Genomic DNA, 8,010 nt, shown 5'->3' on the forward strand with positions numbered 1-8,010 from the left:
CTTGCCACCACTTCTTGAATGACAAAAAATAGCCCTGATTCGCCCGTTAGGTAATCCGTGACATTTATCCAAATGAGGAGGAGAGAGCAGCTCTGACTAGGTTCATTCACAAATATATTCCAAGGGCAAGTCAATGTCTGTATGTTTCAGCAGCAGTGAATGGTCCTCCTGCTGCAGGGCTTTAATATGTCTTATAAAACACAGCATGCAGAGAACACATGTAAGCACTGTGTCATGGATTTTAAACTTATGTAAAGTATAATAAGCCTGATTTTCCACAACCTGACCCTGTTTATGTTGCGGTCAGGACCTCCAGGACATAGCTGACCTTCACACCTTATAAAATGCCCAGTTGTCTTTCCCCCTGCACGCAGTGTACTGTATGTACATTTGGCTCAGAGGAAGCAGGTGCACATGGAGGCTCTGCAGTTTTAAGGGGAGATGGTAAAATGCCAGCAGGCCTCTACTGCCACCCTGTGACCAACCATGAGTACATCCTTAGCTGTCTGACTCATAATAACAAACATAAACAGTATGTACCATTTTGGAAGAAGGCATTTTATTAGGCATACATCTTCATATGCTCGCTCATTATCTTTGTGGTGACATAAGCACCACATCATAATGCAGCTCACAGCTTCAACAGATCTGCCAGTTTGCAAATGCCCTTTATTAAAATCTCTTGGGTGCTGGCAGATGGCACACATGCCCGGCAGGGAGGCACACAGTGAGGAAATAAGCACTTTGTGAATCTTATTATAAAATGCTGCACAAAGAGTTTTCTTTAACCCCTTAAAAAGCAACCAAAGCATGATATCCTCTTCATAAACTCAAAACTTTACAGCGGTTTCAATCGTATCTGTCCGAGAACAGTGTGTTATTAATAATGAGAAGTCTTCTCTTTTACAGACTAGAATAGGAGCACCTCAGGGTTCTATTCTTGGTCTCCTTCTTTTTAGCTTATACATTAACGACTAACCACAGTCATGTCTTGGAGCAGGTTTTCAGATGTATGTGGATGATACAGTCATACATGCATCTGCAAAAACTGCTCTGGCAGCTTCCAAACAGCTGTTATGTCACTTAAAGTCCATAGCAGCACGGTTTGAAAGATCACATCTTGCACTTATTGTTAAGAAAACGGTGTCAGTTTGCTTCTCTGCCAGGGCTCACTCATCAACAGAAGCTAATGTGTTAAATCTAGATATTCATGGGCAGCATATATGTCAGCCTCATATTAGAGTCACAACTAAAATTCAAGAAGCATGTTAAGATGGTGAGCAGGGTTGCAAAAGCAAACTAAGCCTTTTGTGATGATGTACAATCGAGCAATTGAAATTTTAGATAGGAAACCAATATTGTCATGTTCTTCAGAATTAAATATGTTAAGTTCTGATAATTTCATTAATTCTGCCATTTTCAAACTCATCCATAAATGCCCACATAATCAGGCTCCCCAGGTGCTCAGTGACCTTTTGGTTCCACTTACAGCTTCTGGCTCTGTAACATGTGGAGCAGCCAGTGTTAACTGTAAGGTTCCCCTGTATAAATCCTCATTTGGACAAAGATATTTTCCTGTCCGTGGAATTAATGTGTGGAATTCTTTACCTACAGAACTCAAATTGGATCCTGATTTAGATCACTTTAAACTCAAACTGCAACAGTTTTTGAAGAGGAATCAGTTATGCAGTCACGAATAATTTGGTGCTTCCTGTTCTATGGTGCTAATTATGTGTTGCAGTTTGTGCCTTGTATTTTTCTGTCTGTGTTTATATTGTTGTGTGTGCTTTGCACTGTCATTTGTGTTTTTGTTTCTGAGTCTTTTGTATGTTAAGGCCCAGCCAGGGACGGGCATTGCAAATAAGCTTAGGCAATAAATGCTGCCGTGTGTGGCATCGTATGCTACATACTTGTCCCTATACAACAAAACATCAAGAGATCCCACTGGCTAAATTTTAGATATAAAGCTGCGCACAAGAAATCTAGATATATTTATATTTATACTTATATTTGCTTTAATGGTATAGCTATTAATGTTTTGGGTCTGAACAGACTGCTTTCACTCAGTAAACATGACATTTATAGCTTCAATGAAGATCTGGAACAAGCTGAATGTGTCAAGGCAGAGCGGAAATAAAGGGAAGAAACCATTGGTCAACTATTTATGCTAATAAAGGTTAAAGACAGGAGTCAGCCGTTTAAATCTTAACTGGAAGCAAATATGACACTGTGAAAATAGTATTGGACATCAGAATCAATGATTACACATCAGAAAATGATGAGATATCATCAGCAAGAGAGGAACCAAGGGAGTTGTAAATTAAATGAAAGCATTTTATCCCTAAATAGAAGACACTGTGTGACCACTGTGACCTTTAAGAATTGGCACATGCAGCAACATTATCAAGCTGGGATCATTTCCTTAAAAAACAACTGAGACCTAGATTTTTCTTTCTTTCTTTCTCTAACCCATGTGCCTTGACATTTCCAATTTCAGGGGCAACACCTCACAGAAAATCTTAAAAGGAAACAAGAGTGGGTGTAGCAACAAAAGGTGGCAGACTCTGAAGGAAATCACCGAGCAAAAACAAACCACAACTACAGTATATATGCTTCATTGTTCTTACCTGGCAGGTGCAAAGCCAGAAAAATTGTTTTTGATTCTTTACGTTCTCAGCAACAAGCAACAAACAGCAACAAGAATGTTGTGTCATCAGGACTAAAGTTGTGTGGCGTGAACTCGGCATTAGATGCTCATCAAACAGCTGGGAGTAAAATGGATAGCTTGGTCAAACAATGGCAAAATAGCTATAATACAAAAACTATCTACAGATAAAGTTCTAATGAGGGCATTTGGGGAGTATTGCGGGGGGCTGTGATGGAACAAGTACTCAGATCTTTTACTTAAGTTAAAGTAGTAATGCCACAGTGTAAAAAATACTCTGCTACAAGTAAAAGTCCTGCATAAAAAATCTTACTGAGGTAAAAGTACAGAAGTATTAGTCCCAAAATATACTTAAAGTACCAAATGTAAAAGCACTAATTATGCAGAATGTCCCATTTCAGAATAATATACATCACATTATTGGATTATAATTATTGATGCATTGATGTGTTCATCACTTTAATGTTGCAGCTGGTAAAGGTGGAGCTCATTTTAATGACTTTTCGCTGCCTGGTAGTTTAATCTTTATTTACATATATCAACATTTATAAATTAGAAAACTAAATCAGGAAACTAACTATAGCTGTCAGACAAAAGTAGTGGAGTAAAAATTATTTCCCTTTGAGATGTAGTGGAGTGGAATTAAATTGGCTGGCAGTAGCTCACTCCACAGGGACTTGGCTTGGGAACTGGTTGTCGGTTCAAGTTCCCCTTCAGACGAAGTATGGAGTGTGGACTGGAAGCTGGTGATATGCCATGTCACCTCCTTGGCACTGTCAAGTTGCACCTGAGCAAGGCATTGAAGCTCCAACTGCTCGAGGCACCTGTCCAAGGCAGCCTCGTCACTCTGACACCGCTCCATTTAATGCATGTCAAGGTCCTGTTTGTGCATGTGTGTGTATTTTGGGCCTGTGTGTATCTGACAATATGACAACAGAGTGAAAAAGAAGTGTAATTTCCCCTTGGGGGTTAATAACGTATATATAAAACATATAAAGTAGCATAAAATGTCAGTACTTGAGTAAAGTACCTTGACATTGTACCTATGTACAGTACTTGAGTGAATATTTTTATTACATTGCACCAGTGGTGTGTGGATATTGCTGAACCAATCAACATGAAAAGCATAAGTTTAAATGGTTTACTGATACTGATTTATATTTAATATAATTATGAAATGTAATTTCCTTTTGCTTGACTACAGATGCTTCCTTGTTGCTGGTTGCCGGAACTATTAACTGGATAAAAATTCCATATAATAAATATTATGTCTATGCAGCACATATCATCATGTATATGTGGTGATTTTCAGTTAGTGCGCTAATGTTTATGTTTATGTTTATTATATGTGTAACTGCAGCTTGTAACCAACAGCCGGTGACATCAACACGCTGTCATGAGCAGCTGCTGTTTTGGTAAAATCTGTCCACTCAGCATGAATTTCTGCTCCAACATTTATTTATTTAATTTAACCTTTATTTAACCAGAAAATCTCTTTTTCGAGAGTGCTCTGGCCAAGACAGGCAGCAACATAAGTTACAGACAGATGACATACTGTAGAACAAAAATACAGAATACAGATGTAAAGCTCTAAAACAAGCAATATAACACACCAAATAAGATTACTACAAAGAAAAGCCATAAAGTATGTTAATATATACTTAAAGTGAACTATAACAACAAAACTGGGCAACTACACATGATTACAAAGAGCAGCTAAGACACACTGTGACATTGGCATATAGAAGATTGTGTACAAAAATCCTGCAGCAGTGCTTTGAAACGGGAAAGAGTTCAACTTTAAGTCCTTCTGCAGAAAATTCCACATAGAAGGAGCTGCATGTATAAATGCTCGCTTGCCAAACTCTGTACGTCCCCTCAGTACAGACAACAACAACATGTTCTGAGGGTGCAGAGCAGAGCCATTTTCAGTTTTTTGCTTAATTTTCATACAGTATGGCAACTCATAGAAAACCAAGACGCCTAAACCTCTTTATTTTCAAGCCCTTTTTCCTGTAACCTTGCAAAGCCTCACCTGGATCCCTCGTGTGCAGCTGTGTCAGAGTTTGGCTCCCCCTAACAAGAAATGTGCAAATAACAAAAAGCTTTTACCCTGAGAGGTTCATTGACACAAAATGACCACAGGGTGTCGCTAGTGTCTGTGGAATGACCAGCAGGTGCCGTATGAGGTGCATAGAGCCCTGAATGAGCTGCTGTTTTGAGGATTAGAATAACATTTACTCATCAGTTATTGTGCAAGGCATGAATTCATTTAAATTAGAATGTTTTTTGAAGTTTTCTGAACAATTAAAATTGTAGTTATGGGCTGTGTGAGGACACAGGTTGGCAAGCAAAGTGGAATTTGCTGAAAAAGAAAAAGGATAGTACATTTGAGGATGCTGTTATATCTTAGTGGAGAATAATATCCTCCTGAGACCCAAATTTTTGTTTGGTATGCATTTTTTAATTTATTCTAGTTATTTGGGATCAGTAGGACCTGATAAGTATAAAAAACAAAACACTGTCAATGATAATAAAGTCCTAATGTCCTCAGGTGAGACGACAATTAAGCCCAAATGTCTTCAAACAAGTACTTCCTAATTAACAGCATCTTAACTTGTTACTGTTGCTAAAATTGGTCAAATTTGTTGCCATATCAAACTACAAACATTATTAATCATAAATAAACAAGTTTCAACCATAAAATGTGATCAGGTTTTGTCCACTTTTGTGTCAGGATCGGCTGCAGACTGACTTGGCAGAGATGGCTGCCATCTTGTTTTTACATGGATCAGTGTATTGTATTCTTACTACTTAATTACTAGATGGCACAAAAAATGTGTCCACGAATGAGGACAACAGGTCTAAGTGAAGTAGAATGAAGTACAAGGTCAAGTAAACCCAAAATATGATGTCATCATATGAGGACACAGGGTCTCAGGAGGATAAGATAAATGCTTCTTTTCTCAGGATCAAAATCAATATATCTTGCTTATCAAAGCAATTACAATAAGCATGTGAAATAAATGGGATTACTGGCAATATTTTAGGAATTAGGTCATTTCAAGGATTTAGATATCGTATAAAAAAGAAGGCATACAGTTATGTAAACGAGACCTGTGTCACATAATGCATCTGTTTTTCTGAATATTTTTGCAATCATGTAAAAACTGTATGTGTCTTAGTCAATGATTGAGTCATTAAAATGATGCTGAATGTATGATACTTATTGATTTTTGCCTGGTCTCTTTACATATTCACTGCTGACATCTCACCATAACAACAAATCCATCAGCTGCACAGTAGTGATAAGCATGCTTCAAGTCTTTTTCAAATCATAAACCTGAGGTGGAAAACAGATGGATTATTAAAAAAGAGAGAGATCCAGAGAGGACACAAGTCCCTAAAAGCACCACTTGCCACACTGTAATCATCATTACAGGCAGTGCATTTTTTCTTTGGCTACTTGGAATGGTTGCACAGTGAAGGATTAAGTGTTCCTGAACCTGTCGTGACTGAAATCTGATTATCTGAGCTGTCAGTTCCCTCTGTAAGAGCTGTATGTCTGGAGAATGGCGACCCCCTCTGTTCGTTTCGAGGATGTGGAGGGCAGGCCAGCTGCTTTTACCGCTGCTCCACATAAACAGCTGCACATCTGGGCAGGCAGAGGTGCCTCGGGGGAACAGAGGGGAGGCTGAGGACCGACTGCACGACGTGTAAATGAACGAGGCCCTGAAGGGGACGGCAGTCGACAAGCACCCGTTGTCCTTTTGGCTGCTTTTCGGAGAAGGCTTGAGTTTCTTTTTGGACTCTGAAAGCTCCAAGGTTTTTTTTTCTTCTTTTTTTAGATCTCTCTTGTTTTCTTTGTCTTCGTGATTGTTCACCGCCTTTGCTGATTGTTTCAAGAGAGGGAACAAGAAGTATGCATTGTTAAATGGAGATAAATAGGTGAGAGAAGAATCATGCATAAAAATTTCCAATGAAAATCACTCTCGTTATCACATGCAGGAAATATGTTTTTGTAGAGATCTCTCCTCCCACGTCAGTCTGAGTGTTTCCATGTTCTCAGTGTTTTTTTTTTTTGTTGTATGTGTTTATGTCCATTAGTGTAAGCATGTGCAGGCCTACAGGTTCATCCTGTGCGGGGACATTGGCGAGTACATTTCTTTCTCATGCTTACATGTGTGTGTGTTTGTGCATGTGCATTGCTGAGAGACATCTGATCTCCGGGCTCGCCGCACGCCACGCTTGCTTGCAGGTGGTCTGTCCACACTTGGGGGCCGAGCAGATTTAATATTTCATAGGAGCACAGCACACCCCTGGACGCCATCATTGAGTCCACATGGCCGGCCGGAAAGCTGCTCTGTGAACACTCGGCTGAAATATGTGGGCCTGCCAGCCCCCTCTCCACCATGCTGCTCGCTCACTTGCTGGGCCTCACAATTAAAAGCTAACCACAGCTACAGATGTTGGCAGCTGTCTTTAACCCATGAAATGCCACTCTGGAGTCCCAGTCTGCCACTCTCTACTGTGTATAGTGCTAAAAGCCGCTAAAAAAACAGGACAAAAATTTGAATTACACACCAGTCTGAAGAATCCTAACTCCACAAAACAGACAAAGATATTGAAAAGGCTGAAATGTTGTCAAAATACTTCAGCAGGATATTTGTGAATAAATCTAAAAGGTACATACCTTAACTGCCGAGACTGGAAGTTCAGTATTTAGAGTGTTTAAAAATAACTACTGAGGATACAAAACAGCTTGTACAGAATATTAATAGCAATAAATCACCAGCACCAGATGTGCTACATCCTTGGATTTTAAAAGAATTGGCTTGTGTGATTGCCCAACCTCTAACAGTGTTATTTAAAGGGATAATGCACCCAAAAATGAAAATTCAGCCATTATCTACTCACCCATATGCTGATGGAGGCCCTGGTGAGAGTCCTCACATTCCTTGCAGAGATCGGCAGGGGAGTGGCTAGCACACCTAATGGCAGACGGCGCCCCAGACTAACGTCCAACAACATAAAATTGAATGCACAAAGTATCTCCATACTGCTCATTCGTAGTGATCCAAGTGTGCTGCAGCCCCGACACAAAAAGTTGTTTCGAAAAACGTCATGAACTCTGTTTTTAGCCTCACTGTAGCCTGTAGCTCTGACTGCTTCTCTGTGCTCCGTGTTCACGTGTGAAGGAAAGTCTTTGCTGCTCAGACTGGGAATTGGCGATGCCTGCACTTGAGAATCTGGACATCAGTACTGACGAGACTGCTGCTCTTCAGAGATCGATCACCCTGAGCGCGCACACACGTGAGCGCAGAGCACAGAGAAGCAGTCAGAGC

This window comes from Epinephelus fuscoguttatus, linkage group LG14, assembly GCF_011397635.1.
Source record: "Epinephelus fuscoguttatus linkage group LG14, E.fuscoguttatus.final_Chr_v1".
NCBI lineage: Eukaryota > Metazoa > Chordata > Actinopteri > Perciformes > Serranidae > Epinephelus > Epinephelus fuscoguttatus.